General features: G+C 47.9%; 1 protein-coding gene across 5 annotated transcripts in view; it reads left to right on the top strand.

The window, feature by feature from the left end:
* Cracd (capping protein inhibiting regulator of actin dynamics) overlaps positions 1 to 19,568 on the top strand; it is a 206,504-nt gene that overhangs the window by 98,430 nt on the left and 88,506 nt on the right. For all 5 annotated transcript variants that reach the window (XM_060380786.1, XM_060380785.1, XM_060380788.1 and 2 more), the window contains exon 2: positions 1,735 to 1,876. The gene's annotated coding sequence lies outside the window, so the exon portion shown is untranslated. The remainder of the gene's footprint in view (positions 1 to 1,734; positions 1,877 to 19,568) is intronic.

Below are 19,568 nucleotides of genomic sequence, written 5' to 3' on the forward strand. Positions count from 1 at the left end.
ACTGGAGTTTGTCTTGCTGCTTCTTTCTTTTTCTTTTTTTTTTTTTTTTTCTTCCATGACTCCATATCCTGGTATTTCCTCACCATTGTTTGTTTGCTTGTTAGTTTATTTTATGTGGATGAGTGTTTGTGTGCGCGTGTCTGTGGACATCTGCATGAAGTGCCCACAGAGGCCACAAGAGAGCATCGGGTCCCTTGGGACCCAAGTTATGGGTGCTTGTGAGCCTCCATGTGGATCCTGGGAGTTGAACCCAGGTCCTCTGGAGGAGCAGATGGTGCTCTGAACCATTGAGGCATCTTTCTGGCCCCTTGATTCATCATTGTTGATTGAGTGCAGCACTGTATGCATAAAACATCCTAGAGACTGTAGATGGCTTCTGTAGGTTTTTGTTTTGTTTTGTTTTGTTTTCTCCCAAGGCATTTTCCTTTTGCTTTTGACAACCATTCTGTCAAAGACAGTGGGCACCACAGAGACATACAGCTAAACTGGATACTTCTTAGGTCTTCGTTTGAGCCATGTGGTGGATGGTTTTTACCAGGACGCTTTCTGAGGTGGCGGGTTCTGAGCTATAGCTGTCACTCCCCCAGCATCCTGGAACTACCAAGAGCTCCCTTTAACCTCTTGCTGCTGTTTGAGGCATGGTGTAGCCACTTCCCCACAGCTCAGAGAGGCAGAACTCTGGGCAGCGGTCTTGCTTTTCCCTCTCTGATCTCTCCCTCAGCTGTGAGATAGACAGCCTCTGGTTCTAAACAGTGTCTGTCTCCGGGGGTTCCCAGGAGTTCCCTGTGCTTCTGAAAAATCCATAGATGCTGTGAAAGGAAAGGTAGTTTTGTTGGAAGATGTGATTGTTTCAGTGTTATTCGTCTGTCTTCAGCATCTCAGCCTCCTGTGTCTTCATGGTGGCAGTAGCTGCTGTTGCTGGCGGGTGCGCGCGCGCGCGCGCGCGCGTGTGTGTGTGTGTGTGTGTGTGTGTGTGTGTGTGTGTGCTTGCACATTGAGATTACAGACATACACCACCCCGTGCCTATAAACTTATTTTGAGATGATTTTTTTTTTTTACCTATGTGTCTAGTTACATTCGGTGGGATGTTAGTCTGATATGAGTTAGTCCTTCATTGCCAAGATGTGAGAAGCCTCCTCTACACAGTCCTTTCTGCCCATTTAGAGTAGTTTCTGAATACCTCTGTCCCATTTGCAAAGGACACGGTCATAACTGAGGTTCTCCTCTGGACACGCCCCCTCAGATCCCACTTAAAATCCTCTGTCATGTGTCATGGTGTTGATCCAGGCAGAGCTAGGGGCGACTGCGCGTATCCTGCCCACAGGAAATGTTAACTTAGTAAAATCTGATTGGAATTAGAGTGAAACAGCATCCTTCTTCTGGGGAAAGAGTTAACCTGGAGAAGGCCACCTTCACGCTCTCTCCCACCCTGAAGTTGTGCCTCTGACCTCTCCAGTTTTAGCCAATCTTCCATGAAGAGTAGATGTAAAGGGACACGAAAGTCCGGGTGGTCATAGATGTGATTCTTCTAGTCCCCTCAATAGCAGGAAGTTTTAAATCCTTACAATAAAACATAGCATAAGCAACGAAATGCAGTCTTGCCTGAACCTAATGGAAAGTCCTACAAAAGAAGCAAGCAAAGGCCGCCTCTTTTCTGACTGACTTCGGCTTCTGACGTGAGGATGGAAGACTTAAAGTGTGCTTGGTGTTTGTTTTTCTTTCTTTGTCAACAGTTCCCGAGAGCTGTGATTCCCAGCTGTGCTGCACCCCAGTTCCTGACACGCACACCGCCGAGGGGGGATCTGGCTTTCTAAAAGAGGAACAGTTTAGCGGAGAGTTGTCCAGCAACAACAGGATCTGTGTGGATTCATAGCGGTAAGTCCCCTGCGCAGAGCACCCGCTGGGAAGTCGCTTGTGGGGAAGGTACTAGAGAATGTTTTGGGTTTCGTGGGGAGGGGCGGAGGGAGGGGAGGCAGGACTGCAAACTGGACAGGGTGCTTTCACTAAATGTGGAGTTTGATGACCTTTGTCCCCCGTGACCTTCCGATCCTAGTGCAGGTTCCCCGCCCCCCTACTTAGCGGCTGAGCAAACTTAACAAGTCACTTGAACATCAGCACTTTGATTAAATCACCAAGCCCGGGAAAAGGGCTTTGTAAATACGAGGGGACATAAAATGTAAGTGCGTCGATATCACTTTTATCACTTTTTGGCTGTTGTACCACATAGTAAGGAGCCTTCTGTCTCAGGGTGGATTTCTGGATCGTAGAGCATGGCACTGTGTTTCAGTGCTCAGTACTCAGTGCTCAGTACTCATCTTCTGGGGGCTGGGCCTGGGAGCCTTTCTCCACCTGCCTCCCTCCCAAGAGTAGTGTCATTCTGCCCTCTCGACCTTGGACAGGCTGAGGGAGGAGATGGAAGTTAAGGTGGAAGGAATGGCCATGAGCATTCCTTAGGGCAGGGGTTGTATATTTAGACACCTGATTACACTTAGCCCACACACTGGAGCCTTCTCAGAGTGCTGTCACACCTGTCTTGGAGTTTCTCCTCAGGTGACAGGACCTCTGACGGAGTCACTTAAAAGAAGCTAAACAAAAAAAATTACTATCCACTGTGTTTATTTTTTCAGCACATGTGAATAGCTTCATAATGATAAGGCAGTTGGGACTGTTTAAATGAAGAGTGGAGCAAGTGCACACGCCTTTGATCCCAGCACTTGGGGAGGCAGGGGGAGGCAGACTGCTGTGAGTTCGAGGCCCGCCTGATCTACAAATCAAGTCCAGGACAGCCAGGGCTACACAGAGAAACCCTGTCTCACAAAAAATAAAACAAACAAACAAAAAAGGAATGGTAGGTTTTCCAGTTCTTTGCCGAGCCCCTCCTGCGAACCAGGCACTATCTTACATGGTGGTTCATGTTCATGAACAGAGCTGATGTCATAGAATGAGGGAGCGGTCGTAGATGACGCAAGACTGCCTCGTGGTACAGGACGTTAGAGTCTAGTGAGGACATGGGAAAGGGAGAGAGCCAAGTAGAGTGGGGGGCAGTGAGTGTGGGGAGAGCTGGTCTGACAAACTACAGGGCCACATTGTTAGAAGGTCCCGCTGAGTGGGAAGTCCGGTATTGACCTGGGCATGTTCCAGGCAGAGGAAGCAGCATTACAAGGCAGGCAGGAAGGAACATAGCTTGCACGCTGTGGGCAGAGCCTGGACCCAGCGTGCCTCAGGGGAACGGGTGGAAGGTGACCGGAGGTGAGCGTGGAGAAGCAATGCCGTGTCGGGAGAAAATAAATACACTTCCAAGGTTTGCATACTGCCTTGGTCCGTTTTCTACCTCTGCAGCAGAATGTAGGAGACTGGGGAGTTTATAAAGAACAGGCTTATTTGTCTCGTGGCTCTGGGGGATGCAAGGTCCAGGCACAGGCCGCTGGCGTCTGCTCAGAGCCTTTGTGCTGTGTCGTGCCATGGAAGACAGAGAAAGGCAACAGTGCAAAACCGGGGAGCAAGAGAGGGCCAGACTGGAGGCCACTCACGCAAAGGCGCACGGCAATAACATCTGTCCGTCCCTGAAGGCACGGCCTTTGCAACCAGGAGGTCCCCACATCTCAGTACTAGTCCTTCAAAGCTAACCTTCTAACACATGAACACTGGGCCACGTGTTCAAGCATGGCCAAATAATAAGTGTATTTCCTTGACAGTTAAGATGTACGCAGGCATGCGCGCACAATAAATAAGTAAATTAGACCTCCATCAAATAAGGCTGTTTTCTGAGGTGTGGGGGTCAAGCCCTCCACTTATCTTTGTTTGGTTTTCTTTTGTTTTTGAGACAAGGTTTCTCTGTGTAGCCTTGGCCATCCTGGACTCGCTTTGTAGAACAGGCTGGCCTCGAATTCACAGAGATCTGCCTGTCTCTGCCTCCCTGAGTGCTGGGATTACAGGTGTGCGCCACCGCACCCGGCCTCAACGTATCTTTACGAGAGAGATAAGTTCATTCCATCACAGCCACCTTTAGTGAAATATTGCCATCCCTACCGTGCAAGCAGAGATAACATCTTGGGAAACTCAAATGGCTTGCCAAAGGACAGACCCAGGCCAATGTGGACTCTCCCTTGCCACCATGAGCCCTTGATAACAGGTCAGAGCTTGACAGGACCTTCCTGGCCTAGTACAGGAGCCGCACAAGCCCAGGATCACTATTGTTCAACTCAACCTCAGATTGGCTCTCCCTCCTCGTTCCTGTCAAACAGAGGCCGCTCTCTGTTCTGCCTTCCACCTCATACAGCAACAAATACAGAGCATGGGTGCTTTTTCTCCTTTTTAGGGCTTTTCCAGGAAAATAATAATACAATTTCTGTTGCGTGTAGTGACAGGAACACATTTTTCCCCCATGTAATGGGGAGAAATTGCACACATGCACACTCACATACACACACAGCGCCCTCTGTGTCACTTGGCTTAACACACTCGAACTAGTGGGTTCTGAAGCATCTAATAGATTTTATTGTTCATTACGTTCAGAAGCCTCTTAAACGTGAAGCCTGTCTAGCCGTTTGCGAGTGTAAGGCCATACGAGGAGCCGTAGGTTGGGTCCAGTCTTGAAAGAAATGCCTGAAAAGGGAGAGCGACCCCCGCAAGGTCCCTCATGCCTGTGAGGGACACGTGGTTGTGGATGGTGTCCCAGCCAAAGGCAGTCACACCAACCAGAGGAGTGTCTGAATCTCAGTCCGGATTGCACATGCCCAGTGCTGTTTTCAGTCTGGGGGTTAAGACAAAGTCATAGGACGAAGAAAACCTCCTGGAGTCAAACCAGAAGGAATTGACCCAGAGGAAGAACACAAGGCAAGTGCAGTGGCACAGAAGATGATGGGGCCAGGGAAGCCTGGTGATGGTGTGGGTGGAAAGGGAAGATTGACAGCCCCCACCTACCTTCCTGCAGCATCATTTTAGTTGTCTCTGGTGGCACGGCCTAGCAGCTTCCTCTCAAGATCCTGTCTTTCTCACCCTCATTTTCCATGAGCCTTAATCTCCTTAAGCTCTGGTGCTGCTGTGCCCTTCACCCAGTAGCTGGCTGCTTTGGAGGTGTGTGCTGAAGCGTTTGTTCCCCCCCCTCCAGCACCAGAGTCGAAAAGAAAAACACCACCTCCTCTCCAGCACGTGTTTGCTCTGGTCCTGAAAGCACGTGGAAGTCTCAAGGCCTTCACAGTCTTCTATGACATTAAAATGGCCTCTGATCGTTGTCCTATGTCATTGCCACCCCATTGCCCTGCTCCCTATGATAGCCAGACTGGCTGGGGTTCAGACCCTAGCAGGTCTGTTTAATTGATAAGGCACGGTTGTGTTGTTGCTTTATCGTTTGGGAAAGCACTGGGGTTCAAACCCAGGGCCTAAGGTATGCCAGGCAAGCCCTGTGCCACTGAACTGCACCACCAGCCCTTCAGCTGACTTTGGTGATGGAGTTGGCACTTAGGAACTGCTGGTGAATCGCTGCTGCTCTTGAGTCTGCCCCTGTTGGCTGAGCATTAGAGTCAGGGCTGGGGAGGTGGCTCAGCGGACAAAATGCCTGCCTGCCTGTACTACCAGAGCTGAGCTGCAGGCTGGAGACAGAAGCAGGAGGATCCAGGAGCTTCCTCATCAGCCATCCTAGCCGGCACAGTGAGTGACCCTGTTTCAAAGAAGAAGGTGGACAATGAAGAGGAAGACATATGAATTGAACCTCTGCCTCCCCCACACAGAGAAATATGTTTGTGTGCCTCTACACATATAGACACACAGCCATACACACACACTCACACACAGACAAACACATACACACACATTAGTATGTGGCCAGATAAATCAGGAACCATTTGTTTAAATTTTTTACTACAAGCTTCTGGCAAGTTCTGTGCTGGCTCAATCCTTCCATCACAGGAATGGGAATAAAGGCTTATGCCTGCTTCTCAGTAATTTGATATTGATGAGAAGTTATGAATACTTCACTACATTTTAAATATTCAGGTAAGATTTACATACTGTAAAATTAATCACCAATTTACTTTTTTAAACTTTTTTTGTTTTCTAAGATTAAAGATTCTTAAGCTGGATGCAATGGTACAAGCCTGTACTGCCAGCTAATTGGGAAGTTGAGGCAGGAGAATCACAAATTCAAGGCCAACCTCAGGGATTTACTGAGACAGAAAGAAAGAAAGAAAGAAAGAAAGAAAGAAAGAGAGAGAGAGAGAGAGAGAAAGAAAGAAAGAAAGAAGAAGAAAAAAGAAAGAATAAAAAAACAAAGAAAGAAGAAAGAAAAGAAAAAGAAAGAGAAAGAAGAAAGAGAAAAAAGCACAGGGATGTGATGTGGGTAGGGATGGCCGGATGCCTGCCTAGCATATGTGAGGCCCTATGACCAGTCCCCAGTACCATAACACAACAAAGTAAAATAACCCATTTAAAGCCAGGCACACTGGCCCACGCCTGTAATGCAGCACTCGGCGAGGCAGAGGCAGGCGGATCTCTGTGAATTTGAGGCGAGCCTTGTCTACAAAGTGAGTCCAGGACAACCAAGGCTACACAGAGAAACCCCATGTCAAAAACCCAAACCAAAATGAAACAAAAAGCATTTAAAAGTGTTTAAAGAGAGAATAAACTCACCAACACATTTAGTACATTCACAGTGTCATAAATTTTACTACCTCCAACCGATTCCAAAACATCTTCATTACCTCAGGTGAAACCCTGCACCCATGAAACAGCCACACCCCGTCCCCAGCCCCCCTCCCCCCACTGGCAATTATCAATCTTCTTTCCATCTCCATGGAAACGGAGATGCCCAGCGTGCGACGTGTTGCGGCTTGTAAAAGAAAGCTTTCCTGGTAATTACAAGTCATTTTTCAGCAACCTCATCCTTATTCAGGAGCGTTGACGTGCCATAGGGGCCAGCAGGAGTTTCTAATGCATCCTCCAAGCCAGCCACCTCGGGGAAGAGTGCGGAAATGCCACTCTAGGAGGGAACGACTCGCCCTGCAAAGATGTGAGAAGTCAGCCTTACCTCACTTCACCTCTGCCATATGGCCCAGCCCCTCCCGCCACCTGCCCCACAACCCCTGACTTGTGCCATTGTTCTGGTCGTCTGAACTCCCATCCAGCCCATCAGGCAGCTGAACCTGTAACTGATATTTTGGCTGAGGATCTGGAGATTAGATTGCCAGCCTCAGGCGACAAAGCCGTGTCTCTCCCGAGGGGGTTAGGTGATACCAGCTGCTGGAGATGAAAATTTGAGGCATACTCTGTCCCGTCATCTCCTGTGGGGACCTCCTCAGGAAAACGGCCCTTGCTCAGGAAGGGATCTGGGTTGAGGACTGAGAAGGCTTGAAACATGAGTTCCCTCTCCATCTGCCCAGCGTAACCTGAGACAGCAGCGCAGGTGGAGAAGCGGGAAACCGTGGCAAATTAGGTCTCTTGTCGGGCTGAAACTCTCATTAAATCCTTTTGTGGTAGCAAAAGAGACCATGTTCTAAGAATGCGGAGCCAACGAACTGGGTTGAATTGTGCTGGTGTCGAAATCAGTGAAGGCCACCTGTACACCTCTCTTCTGATTAACAAGAGCCCCGGGGCCACGGTAAACACGAGCTGCTGCTGGCTCGTCTCTACCCGGAGTGAATATCATGTTCCACATTGTACAGGAGACTGGGCTGAATCGCCTTTCAACTCCAGAAAGTTGCTTGTTTTGGCCACGAAACTGAGTGATGGGCTTGCAAGGGGGCAGTTTTGTGGTTCCCCTCCTCTCTTCCTTCTTCCTTCCAAGGTTCTCTTCCTCTTTCCCTCCTTCCATCAGCGTGCATGGGGCTGCTTACACACCAGACGCAGCGCTCAGGTCTAAGGATATGAAGGAGACCCTGCTGTCTATGGGTTCGTATCCCGCCCTCCCGCTACCATCTGCCTGCTGCTGCTTGTTCTGCTTCTCCAGAGACCTGGAAGGAGCTCTGTGCTTGTCTGTCTCTTACAGTAGGCGGCAGCTTGAAAGCCTAGAGTCCCGCCTGCCTTGGAGCCTTTGAATCTAGCTTTTAGCAAATACCAAGGGCATCGCGGCGTGACCAGAAGGAACTTCACCAAACTGAATTCAGATCTGTAAACAGATAACAAGGTGAAGTGTGGTTGGTGATTATTTGAGAGGGGTTTTTGCTCAGATGCCTGGAGCACAAAAGGCAACGGGAAAAGAGGGGCCTCCCAGCATGCCACCTGAGCCCTCTGGAAAGAGGAGAAGGTGTTTGCCAGACAAACAGGGGGGACCCACAACCACCAGAGGTCACACGGTACGAACATGCTCCCTGGGAGGGGACCCCACCCCTCTCACACTCTCAGTCCCTTCCTTGTTCCAGTGTCACTTTAGAAATGAGCTGCTGGATTCGCCTGCAGCACTGGCATAGGCCTGGGCACAGTTTCAGTTCTTCCAGAGGTTGGAACAAGGGGAGAAAAATATGCTGGGTTCCTCACCCCCCAAACGCCACCGTTTTAATCTCTGCCTTATTAAAATAAGTGAAAGTTCTTTTCTTTTCTGAACTGGCTCGAATTGGCACGCTTTCACGACCCAGGGTCCTTTCAGCATTTTGGACAAACATGCCAAACGCCTCCCACGGAAAAGGCAGGGCTCTGCACTCCAGGCTTACAAAGGACAAATAGCAATAGAGTTTTGCTCCTAAGGAGACCAAAATGGACCCTGCTCATAAAAAAGCTAAGGTCAGCAGGGAGAGGGGCCATTTCCTATAGAAGAAAAACCTCATTCATATGCACAGCCACAGAACTGGTGCTAAGTTCTTTGAAAGACATGACTTTAAGTTCAGAGGTCCCGGGGAACAATGAAGAAGGGCTGTACGACTCTGGAAAGACAAAAGCACCCAAAGAGCTGGGCACAGGCCTCACCGAGGCCTCCCCATGCTGAAAAACAGCCCCAAAGGAACAATGGAGACAGAAGCTCCACACTCGGGACTTAGTGATATATGCGTCTTTGATGTGTAACAAGCGTCGGCATTCTACCAGAGCCCTGGTTCATATTTTTGATCATCTGACAAATGAAGGACCCAGCACACTGCCCCGCCTGGGGACACTGGGGCCAACATTGGAATGGTGTCTGTTCCAGAACCGTTTTCGCTCACCTGGGCTCCTCTGACCCCTCCCCTTTCCTGCAGACTCCCACAGCAGGTCATGGGGGGCCCGAGTCTGCACCCCATCGTATGCAGGCCTTCGGCTGTACCTGGCTCGTGACTGTTGGTAAATGAGTCTCTTTCTTCTACTGGATGATCCTTGAGCCCGTGGCTTTTTCTCCCTGGAGGTCTTGATCACATCCTGTTCCACCATCAACCCAGTGCCTACCGCAGTGTTGAGCCCTGATGGGTACTCACTGGAGGTTGAGCACGCCTCGGGTGGCATCAGTGAGGGAAGACACCGTGAATTCACACGGCATCCCCCAACGAGCTGGGTACCTGGACTGGATGAAAGGCGGGAGGCAGAAGAGGGGCGTGGCTAGTGGTAGCATCCCCTCCTCCGCTTCCTCGCCCACGGAGCCAGATGCTCCGGTCAGTCCATGTGTACTCGACGCTGAGGAACCCTGAAGAAAGGACTGAGAAGATTTAACGTGCCCATGATGAGATGCCGTTGCGGAATCCTCACTTAAACAGTGAAGCAGGGATCCTTTATTTTTCAGCGCTTCCCAAATTGTAGACGCTCCGAGGATATTGTAAATCAGAGGTTCCCGAAAGGATTTATCCGCAGAGACCTGGGCGGTGTCTCCGAGAACGTACTTTAGTTTCATGTTGCCACACAGTCTTACAGACACAGTAGCTGAGGATACACTGTAGCTCTCCAGCCACAGTGAGGGGGCTCTGCTGACCCAGACATCTACTCCTAAAACAAGGAGGCTGCCTCCTCTGCATGCTTCAGGGTAGAAAGTCCTACTCTTGCATGGCCTAGGGAGGCTGCCAGCCTTCCTCGGCCTGTGGCAGCTTCCTCTGTCATCAACACTGGCAATATTAGGCACCCCCCCCAAGGCCTGTGGGCCGGGTCAGCCCTCATCACAGCTCCTGCTGTGAGTCTCACACCCTTGGCCCCCTCTTTAAAAGACCCTTGTGATTTTACGGGGTTCATCCAGGTGGTTAAGGCTAATCTCCCAGCCCCAGCGTCTCTCACAGTGTCTTATCTGCCGAGCCTCCATGGCCTCATAAAATGACATAGTCGTGGGCTCTCGGGACACGACCTGCCCCGTGACAGGTGTGGTTCAGCCCTGTTGCCAGCCCTTGGGGGAGTTTCTGAAGGAGCACCACAGCCAGCCAAGTAGGATGGCATTCCTCAGGGGAAATGGGGAGCAAAACAGATTCACATCTGTGATGTGCAACAGGGTATAAACAGCAGAAGCTTCCTCTCGAGAGTTAAAAACACCTGTGATCCTGCAGAGGGCATCCAGTTCTGTGCCAAGCACCCACCGCCAGTCAGCGCACAACCATTAACTCCAGTTCTAGGGGACCTGACGCCCTCTTCTGGCCCCCGTGGGCACTGCATGCACACAGTGCACAGACATACAAGCAGGCACACACACATATCCATAAATTAAAATAATAATAATAATTCTCTAAAAACCACTGAAGGTTTATCAAAGGTTCTCAAGACTTCTGAACTACCAAACTGTGAGCCTACTGTACACAGAAATAAAAGCAAACTATCATTTTGTGGTAAGCTTATTCTTTCATTAAAAAAAAAGTCTACTTGGAGTTTTACCTCTGGCCGGTTCAGCTAAGGAGGCTGCTAAACTGTGCATACCAAGTTAAACTGGAAGAAAGGGCAGTTAATACCACAGCATGCACAGAGGCCAGCAAAATAAAAGTAACCCCGAAGTTCTGTGCTCTTTACTCATGAGTCTCATTAAAGTGGAGACCTCCATGAGGGCAGGGCCTCCCAAATGGAAGTAAGGTCCTTATAACAGATGCCTCCAGGGAGCACGCTTAGCCTTTCAGCCACGTGGGGAAATGCCTCGAACACACCACCAAAGAACCGGAAAGGAGCCCTCCCCTCCACTCCATCTTCTGGACCTCCATCTTGGACTTCCGCGCTCCAAGGCTGGAGAACGGATTTCTGTCTTCAGCCTCTAGTCCGTGATGTCTTGGTACAGCAGCCTGGTGGGCTGACACACTTGGGAAGCAGAGAAAATGCCCTGGCAGCCGACCCTGTAGCGTAGTTAGCCCCTGGCGTGGCGAGGTGACAGTTATGCTGAGACTGTGTTCATTATCATAGCAATAAATTCAGTAGAATTAAGAGAAGCAAGAAGTAACAAATGAGCTTTAAGGGAAGAAGCTTTCCTTAAAAAAAAAAAAAAAAAAAAAAAAAAAAAAAAAAAACAAGAACCTGAATTTTCCCTTTTATATTTATTTTATGTGTATGGGTGTTTTGTCTGTACATCTGTGCACTACATAAGTGCAGTACCAGAGACAGCCAGAAGAGGGCAGTGGCTGCCCTGGGACCGGCATTACAGATGATTGTAAGCTACCGAGTGGGACCTGGGAATTGCACCAGGGTCTTCTGGGAGAGCAGCGAGTGCTCTTAACCACTGAGCCATCTCTCCGGACACTTTCCGGTTGTAATGTTGATTAAAAGAATTAAAAGTGTCTTTGGTTGGATGTAAAAGAATTAAGACCTTGGAATGGACCAAATCAAGAAAAAAGAATTTTGAGCGTAATGATATCATGTCATACTTTGATGTTCAAGAAGACACGCAGCCTGCTTACCACAACTGCTGCCGGAGACCGTGGGAGCCTGGAGGGAGAGCAGATGAGCCCAAGCCTTGCTATAACTATGAAGGGGAAGGATCCACAGCGCTTTCCCAGAAAGCGATCACAGCCCCCCCCCCCCCCCGCTGGTCACAGCTGGAGCCATTCTACAGGCTAACAGCTTAAAGCTTATGCTAATGAAAAGAAAAGCATGCTTCAAAACTGGGACTACTAACAAAGACATAGGTATAAGACAAAGGTATAAGAGAGGTTCTTTAAAATACGGCATTGTGGTGCTGAGACAGTTTGCTAATACTAGTTAAAAGGGTAGGTACCGAATGAACGTGCTGTTTACCAAAAGTCATGAAACAGAAAAGCACACAGAATTTCATTTTCTAGAAAACAAAACAACAAACAACAACAAAAAAAACCCCACAACAACAACAGAATTTAAAATGGAAACAACATTGTAACTGGCAATATCGGAAGATAGAAATAAACTGCATTTGTCTATTTTCTGTTGCTATAACAAAATATCCGAAGCCGTGTACTTTATAAACACAAGAAGTTTATTTAGCTCACACCTCTGGATAGTTCAAGGGCTCGGTGCTGCCGGCTCCCTGGCTGTGTCACATCGTGATAGAGAGAATCGTGGCTGAAACGAGTGTGGGAGGGAACGATCACATGGAGAGAAGGCAAGTCAGAGAGCAGAGGGGCAGGCTTGATCTTTTACACCAGCTCACCCTCTGGAGAACAGCTCGGGGCATCATTAGAGCTACCATACAAAATTCTTTCCCAAGGCAGTGCCCCAGAGACAGGTGTGTGTGTGGGGGGGGGGGGGTACCATCCCCCATGAACTAGGGGCCCAGACAGATAAAATGGGGAAGAGGATCGGGTAGGAAGATGCTGGCATTCCCCTTCTCTGCCCACTACAGAGAGACAAGGAGGCCCAGTGGCCAGCTCCAGCCGCCTGGACCACGATACTCCAGGCAGCCACGCCTCCTTCCCGAGCATGAGAGACCAGATCCTTTAACATATGAACCAAACTGAATCTTCTTCTCTTAATTTGCTTCGGTCAGATTTTGTCACAGCAAGAAAAGTGACCAATGTACATTCAAAGCATGCTTTTGACCTTTTAGAGATTCAAAGGCTTCAAAAAAAAAAAAAGTTGTTTTTTTTTTTTCCATCAAGGAGTTATTTTTTTTTCTTAATAGACAATATCTGTAAGAATGGATACAAATAATTTTGAGTTACTGGGAAAACTAACGTAGAAAGAATTGAAAATGTTATTACGTATTGCGCTATTTTATAAACCTGTTCGATTACCTCCAAAGAAATACTATAACAACAAAAAGGGTGCATGTTTGGGTCTTAGAGATCTTTTTAGTGCTCTTTCATTTAAATTAAAATTTCAGGTCAGCATACAGAGTGCTGGGTTTCCCCGAGGCGTCTTCATGCATAAGCGCCATTCCACATTCACATCATGTGTTCCCATCCCCCATGCTCCTGCCTCCCTCCAGCTGGCTCCCTTCCTTTCCCCATTCTGGCCTCTGCTTTCCTATGACATGTATTCTGTTGCTCTCTTTCCCATTTCTTTAATATCTCTTTCTCTCCTCTTACAGTCCCCTTTTGAGTTCTGTGACATATAAATACACACGTGTGCAGACACACATGTATGTGCACACGTGCACATATAATTTCCATCTAGCTTCGGCCTGTAAGAGAAAACATGCAGTATTTGTCTCAGTCTGGCTTCTTTTGCTTACCATGGCTCCATCACTCCCCCTGTGGACGTAGAGATCACCTGGGAAGAGAATAGTGGGGATGCTAAGGGTTCCGACCTTTGAAGAGGTGCAGTTCGCTCACGCCTGGCGTAGGGAGTAAGTGGTTGGACTCAGCATAAACATTGACTCAGCTGCTGATAAAAAGGAAACTGTCCCTGCACAGATCCTACCTGAGGATCTGTGGAACACAGTTTCAGGTCTGAGGAACACAGTAAACTTCTTCCTCTGGAGAAGGGTCAGCAGTGTGACAGAGGCTGTGATTCGCTGGGTGTGCTGTTTGTGTCGAGCGTGCCAAGCGACAAGTGTGGCAGTGTTTGAACACTCTGTCCTCCCCCCCGACCCCCCCCATTCTATTACGTGTACGCTCGCCAGCTTGCCGAAAGATGATGAGCCGGCGTCCCTGACCGGCAGAACCGATGCCGTGAGTGGGGTGTCCGCCCACCCCTCGTTCCCGTAAACATTGTGCTCACATGTTTGCATGCTGTACTCTTTTTATTTCAGTCACGTTTAAAAGCCATGGCCTCGGAGGAAATTAAACTAACAAAGAATGTCCACAGCGAGGCTCTGAGTGCTCAAGTCTCAGGTACGGTACCGAGTGGGTGCTATGAGTTGCCAGCTAAAGAGACAGACGCTGTCTTTCCCCTGTTGTTCTTTGTGTACAAAAATGCCTGGATTTACTTCTCAAACATCTGCGCTCTATCCTCTCTGCTCCTGGACCCAGCAGAGCACCCAGACATAAACAAAGCCAGGCCAGGCACCTTGGCTAGCTTTACTCTGGTCTGCACTTGGCCCTTAGTGGCTGTCCTACATTTAATCCTATCATGCTGGATTACCTCATTTCCCAACTCACAGGTACAAGAGGCAATGAAATTAGAAAGCCAAAGCGATTACTGGAACCAGGCTCGCCAGCCTAATGAATGATCGCTGGCATAGGAAAGAGGTGGAAAACTTCTTTTTCAGTGCTGTGGCGAAGGGGCCAGCGACAAGGTTTTACATTTCATTTTCTCTCTAGACATCACTTTACTGTATCTACACTCTATAGTGTTAGCTCTGAGACATGACATATTGTACTTACTTCTAATCTAATATGGAGAAATGTCTGCTCAAAATGCCATGGTTTTATTTTGGCTTTTTTTTTTTTTTTTTTTTTTTTTTTTTTTTTAAGGCAGGGTGTTTCTGTGTCACCCAAACTTGCTGTCCTCCTGCTTCTGTCTCCCAAGTGGTAGGATCATGAGCGTGTGCTACCATGCCAGGCAAACATTTTACACAGAAGGGTAGCATTTAGCTAGCCTCCTTATTCACCAATACCAGATAGATTAAAATTCCCTAGTAGTTTGCAGCAAACTACTAAACGCCCTTCCTCTGTTTTGTTTTTTTGTTGTTATCTGTTTTTTTTTTGGGGGGGGGGTTGTTTTCTGGGTTTTTTGTTGTTGTTGTTGTTGTTGTTTTGTTGTTGTTGTTTTGAAAGGGCTTCTCTGTGTAGCCCTGGCTGTCCTGGACTCGCTTTCTACAGCAGGCTGGCTTCGAACTCACAGAGATCCCCCTGCCTCTGCCTCCCCGAGTGCTGGGATTACAGGCGTGCGCCAGCGCCCCCGGCTTCTCTCTGTGTTTTTATTAGCAGTGTGGTTTTAAACTCTGGTTTCAGTTCTTCTCGTTTTCCCCCTTCGACAGTCCCAGCAGTGTCTCGGAGCACAGTGGCAGTGACTGACCTCACCTTTCTTGGTGGGATATAGCGATGAGAGCAACAGTCTGTTCTTGCTGCTTGATTCCCACGTGTGGGATAGCTTTGTCTTTGACCTTTTTTACAGCTCGGTTTGTACTTAAAAAGAAAGTAGGAAATGGTTTATTTAGATGCCACACACGCTTCTCCTTAGGAAGATGGAAATCAGAATTGGGGTAGGGACAGCCAGGGAAGGCATTCTGCATTCTGCTAAGATTGAGCGTTCCTTCCTCACTTCCTGTCATCCCCTCCTGTGGAGGCTCCCTGTCCACAGACTGTGACTTTACAGCTCCTCTGTGAACGCCATGCCCCACTGTAATTTTCTGTGACTTAGACAATGAAATTTACCGCATCCCTGAGGAGGCTGCAAAGCCCATTGGCTCTGTCAGCTCGCCTCATTTCCTTCTTGTGTAGGGTGATTTTTAAATGTATTCTGTCCTTCTCAATCGTGTGCCTCTCCTGCACCTGTCTGGTCTCTTCTCGTTAGAAATCACAAGCTCTACCTTGCTCTGGGATTCATCTCCACCGCTATATAATTGCATGCTATCTGGAGGCATAAAAGAGTGGGCGCCCCAGACCGTCTCTCCTTTAAATCTCTAAGATTCCAGATTGCATTTTGGGCTTTAAAAATATCTCCCTAGAAGCCAGGTGTGGTGGTACACGGTTATAATCACTGCTACTCCTGAGGCTGAGGCGGGAGGATCCCTTGAGGCTTGAGGCCAGCCTAGGGAAGAGAGTGAGGGCTCCTCGAAAATAAGAAGTACTATGTCGCTGTAAAGCTCAGGCTGCCACTTCTAGACACAAGAAACTGTGCAGTCCACACCCATGAAGGTCAAAAACAAAGAAGAGAGGGCTTTGACGTTAGACGGTGGCCCTAGAGGTTACCGTGATTGGTTAACCCTGATTGGCTTCCGCCCTGGAATGGGTGTCTTCCTCCCACCTGTTCCTTGGATGAGGAAAGCGGTAGCGTCTGGGATGGATCTAGGAACAAACAAAATAGCAGGTCAGCCTCACACTGCGTGGAACCTCTGGAGAAACCGAAGAGGAAAAGTCTCCACTTGTGAGAGTTTTTTTTTCTTTTCTTTTCTTTTATTATTAGTAAGTTAGAGGTGCTACATGTCAACAAATCCTGTTATTCGTAAAAACAGTATGTTCCCGCCTCGCGATGATTTTTTTTGTTCTGTTTGTTTAGCTTAAGGACAAACGGCAAGGATGAGGCCTTGTCTCTGGCCGGAACAGGCCTCACAGCAGCACTGTGACGGCGGTGCAGGTTTAAGGGATCAAGGCTGGCGCTTGCAGTCGCTTACATTCCTGGAGTAAACCCTGTGCCTTCTGGAGGATGGCAGGGGGATGCCCGCGGGGCGTCTGCGTGGGTGGAGTACGGCCACTGCGCCCCCAAACAGCAGACTAGCGACAGGTTTCCTCCACGCGAGAAATGGCCTTCCCAACGCAGAGGCCACACCTCCAAAGTGAACTTACACGTCTGACCTTTCAGACCCCAACCTGGAGTCGTGTATGATAAGACCAATTCTTTTAGTCCCACGTATTATTATTATTTTATTATTATTTTTAATACAAACTGATCTTATTTTTCTGTCTGCTTTTAAAGTGTAGAAACAACACATTCACAAGTCTCTTTTTTTCCTTTTTAAAGCAATGGGTTGCAGTAAGATGACGTCGCTCTCCTCTGAGGAGGTCACCTTGACTCTTGTCACAGCCTAAATTATGTTTTTATTGCACGGTCTCGCCTCCTTTTTTTGTGGCTTAGAATGTTTACGTAGCTGAGGAGGACTTTGAACTTCTGATCCTCCTGGATCCGGCTAGGAGGGCTGGGGTCACGGGCGTGGGCCACCACACCTGATTTTATAGGGTGATGGGCATCACACCCGGGACTTCGTGGGGTTAAGCAGGCACTGCCCACTGAGCTGCACTCCTTTCCCCTCAAACGGGCCTTCTAACGGAGGAGTCGCCCCGGAGGGCTGTTGTCCGTTTGTTAATGCTGCTGATAAATGGAGTCAGCTTATTCCCCGTGGCTCTTTAACCCAGAACTTCTTACGTAAAAAAAATAGCTCAACCCAATGAAATCCTCCTTCATTGCCGACCGAGGACCCAGCGTCTGGGATGGAGCGGACAGCTTGGGATGAGTGTCTGTTTCGCTGTTCCCTGCCCCTCACTGCGCCCCGTCCCACGTGATACAGGCACGTCTGATGGGCGCTCTGGGAGCTTGGCTCAGTCCCCACAAGGACATGTAAGTTCTCCCAGGATAAAATCGCCCAACGGTCTCCTAATGTCCTGACACCTCACTTCAGCGACAGTCCTTGTTCAGCTGTGTGTTCGCTGACAGTTATTGCCAACTGACTTCCAGAATTTCTTACGTAAAGTCAGTGAAAAATTAATGATGAGTTGCAACATGTTTCAAGTAGATTTCGTATTTTTGAGTGATTTTATTTATGTTCACAGGAATACTAACCAGAAAGGGTAGAGGTCTCCTCTTTAGAGCATGTGTATACATGTATGTCTAACTATTAAATTTTACTTGAAATAAAAACCCTTCGTTAACCAGGCAAATTACTGGTGTGTACCTGTGACCCAAGCTGTTTGAAAGTCTAGGCTTGAGAATCCCGTGAGCCATCCAGGGCAATAGAACGAAACCTTGTCTCTTAAAACAAAACGAAATTGTAAAAGGAATTAAAAATTAAAAACTGAAGAAGGAAGGGAAGAAAGGGGGAAAGGAACAAGCAAGAAAAGACAGCTTTGTTGAGACATAACACACGTGTACCATAAAATTAGCCTTTTTAAGTCATATACTTAAATGTTTTGTTGTCTTTTGTTTTGTTTTGTTTTGTTTTTAGTTTACTAAAAGTTGAACAGACAGTGCTGTTTATTTTTAAATTTTTTTTAAATAATGAAATTAAAATAACATTAGTTTGCAATGCATCATTCAAGCCAAACTCTTGCCAATTTTAGTGCATTTTATTTTAGCTCTTAAAAAAGTCTAGGTATTTTTGAGCTGTGCCCGGTGGCGCATGCCTGTAATCCCAGCACTTGGGAGGCAGAAGCAGGTGGATTTCTGTAAGTTTAAGGCCAGCCTGCTCTACAAAGTGAGTTCCAGAACAGCCAGAGCAGAGAAATCCTGTCTCAAAAAAAAAAAAAAAAAGAGAAAGAAAGAATAGAACAGAACAGAAAAATCCAGGCATTTTCATGTGGACTGATGAACATGTGCATATTTTTATTTTTTTACTTTCTGGTGACTGCAGACGTCTCTGTCTCTTTAAGGCTGCTCACAGGGTGCTGTTGTGTGCTGTGGTTCTTGCTGCTGTGTGTGTACACATGAAATTATTTCAGTAAAGAAAATAACTTCATGGCTGCGGCTGCGGTGCTGTGGTGCTGTCCCCTGGACCGTCTCTTTGCAGCAGAACTTCCGAGGGCCTCCGGAGTCGTGAGGCTGGTGGCCGGTGTGGCAGGAGCCTCTGCAAGGGCATAAAAATAGAGGGAAACGAACAAAACTGCTATGACCTTAAAGGACGCTGGGCCCGCCAACCCAGGGCAACCTTGTATTCGGCGTGGTGAAAGGTGTGATTTGCGCTTGAACACGCACGGGCACGGAGGAGTGAGTGTGTAACAGGGGACAACAGACAAAGGCGGTCAGGGGTCAGACAATGCCCGTGGACACCAGTACTGAAGAACCGACGGTGTAAGAAGGAGGTTGAAGGGCAGTCTCCGGAGCAACCAGGGAAGGCATTTCCTAAAGGACAGTTTAAAAATTGACAGCGATAAACGCCTTTAAGAATTTGGAAATGTGGAAACTGACACATTATGAGTGTAATCGATGAACTCTCAAGAGGCTAACTGGATATCATTTATTAAGTTTAACGTTTCTATCCTCTTTAGCGGGTAACATTGGTAACTCTATAAAAAATATGTGTACAACTAAACTCTTGTATGCACACCTGGAGTCCTGGCTGCTTGGGAGGCTGAGGCAGAGGGATTGCGTAAGCCCAGGAGTTGGAGACCACTCTGAGAAAAATAGTTAGATCCTGTCTCAATAAATAATAACTTGAAATGAATGCACATGCGAAAGGGTACTCGCTGCTGCCATATTGGCAATAGCAAAAAAACTGGGGATTTTTGGTCAGTGGCTAAATAAGCTATGATGTAGACAGATGGAAGGCTGTGTGTGTGTGCTGCCCAGAACACTGGTGTGTGATACGTTTTTATACAAAAAAAGGAGACATGGCAATTCGCATCCTATTTATAAAAAGCACACTTACAGACCAGTCTGGTATTGGAGGACATTTTACTTCTTACTTGATAACATTTTTAAATTGAATTAA

The sequence above is a fragment of the Meriones unguiculatus genome, chromosome 3, assembly GCF_030254825.1.
Source record: "Meriones unguiculatus strain TT.TT164.6M chromosome 3, Bangor_MerUng_6.1, whole genome shotgun sequence".
Classification (NCBI taxonomy): Eukaryota; Metazoa; Chordata; class Mammalia; order Rodentia; family Muridae; genus Meriones; species Meriones unguiculatus.